General features: G+C 50.0%; 1 pseudogene; it reads left to right on the top strand.

The window, feature by feature from the left end:
• Window positions 1-226: 226 nt before the first annotated feature.
• Window positions 227-1,611, top strand: LOC113927236 (annotated as a pseudogene).
• The last annotated feature ends 204 nt before the right edge of the window (window positions 1,612-1,815 follow it).

The following is a 1,815-nucleotide window of genomic DNA, read 5'->3' as shown; positions in this document are numbered from 1 at the left end:
CTCCCCAGTGAGCTTGGAGCCCCTCTTGGAGCTCAATCCCAGACCCTGAGATCATAACCTGAGCCAAAACCAAGAGTCAGACACTTAATCAACTGAGCCACCCAGGTGCCCCTACATTAAATATAAATTTTTATTAAGACTTTATGGTTTTAGTTTTTCTCGGGTTGGTAGAGGCCGCATAGCATTGCTGTTACTCTCAGGAGAGAACAGTCAGTAGAGGGGTGCAAAAATGCAGAGCAATAAAACCTTTCACTTGGAAAAGCAAAACCATACTCCAAGGAAGCATCATCAACATCACCACCAGCAGCACCACCAGCAGCCACCACCACCACCAATACCTGCAAATGGGCAACAAGCCAGCAGCCAAAATGAAGGCTTGAGTATTGACCTGAAGAATTTTAGGAAACCAGGAGAGAAGACCTTCACCCAACGTAGCCGGCTCTTTGTGGGCAATCTTCCTCCTGACATCACTGAGGAGGAGATGAGGAAACTATTTGAGAAATATGGGAAGGCAGGTGAAGTCTTCAATCATAAGGATAAGGGCTTTGGCTTTATGCGCTTGGAAACATGAACCCTAGTGGAGATGGCCAAAGAAGAACTGGACAACATGCCACTCCGTGGAAAGCAGCTGCATGTGCGCCTTGCCTGCCAGAGTGCCTCCCTGACAGTCCAAAACTTCCTCAGTATGTTTCCAATGAACTGCTAGAGGAAGCCTTTTCAGTGTTCGGCCAGGTGGAAAGGGCTGTAGTCATCGTGGATGATCGAGGAAGGCCCTCAGGAAAAGGCGTTGTTAAATTCTCAGGAAAGCCGGCTGCTCAGAAAGCTCTGGACAGGTGCAGTGAAGGCTCCTTCCTGCTACTCACATTTCCTCGGCCTGTGACTGTGGAGCCCATGGACCAGTTGGATGATGAAGAGGGACTTCCAGAGAAGCTGGTGATAAAGAACCAGCAGTTTCACAAGGAGCGAGAGCAGCCACTCAGATTTGCAAAGTCTGGGTCCTTTGAGTGTGAGTATGCCCCGTGCTGGAAGGCACTCAGCAGCAGGACCAAGTGGACCACAACATCAAGGAAGCTTGTGAGAAGCTGGAGATGGAGATGGAGACTGCTCGCTATGAGCGCCAGGTCATGCTAATGAGACAGGATTTGATGAGGCGTCAAGAAGAATTTCGGAGGATGGAAGAGCTGCACAACCAAGAAGTGCAAAAACAAAAGCAACTGGAGCTCAGGCAGAAGGAGGAACGCAGGTGCTGTGAGGAAGAGATGCGGCGGCAACAGGAAGAAATGATGCAGCGACAGCAGGAAGGATTCAAGGGAACATGCCCTGATGCGAGAGAACAGGAGATAGGGATGGGCCAGTGGCTATGGGAGGTGCTATGAGCATCAACAGCAGAGGAGCCAAGCCCTCTGCTCCGTACCAGCTGGTACCCCACCTCCTCCAGGACCTGCCGCCATGATGCCAGATGGAACCTTGGGATTGACCCCACCAACAACTGAACGCTTCAGCCAAGCTGCTACAGTGGAAGGAATTGGGGCAGTTGGTGGAACTCCTCCTGCATTCAACCGTGCAGCTCCTGGAGCTGAATTTGCTCCGAACAAACGTCGCCGAAACTAATAAAAATTTCAATGTCTAGTTTCCCAAAAACCCTTAAAAGAAGGACCCTTTTTAGACTAGCCAGAATTCTGCCCTGGAAAAGTGTTAGGGATTCCTCCCAATAGTTAGGTCTTCCTTGCCTATACTCTTCTGAGGGAGTTTGCTGGAGGCTGAGGGCAAGGGAGGGGTGATATTTAACAAATCAGTTCTGTGTGGTATTTCGTT

This window comes from Zalophus californianus, chromosome 7 (genome assembly GCF_009762305.2).
Source record: "Zalophus californianus isolate mZalCal1 chromosome 7, mZalCal1.pri.v2, whole genome shotgun sequence".
Classification (NCBI taxonomy): domain Eukaryota; kingdom Metazoa; phylum Chordata; class Mammalia; order Carnivora; family Otariidae; genus Zalophus; species Zalophus californianus.
This window is presented reverse-complemented; position numbering and strand designations above follow the sequence as displayed.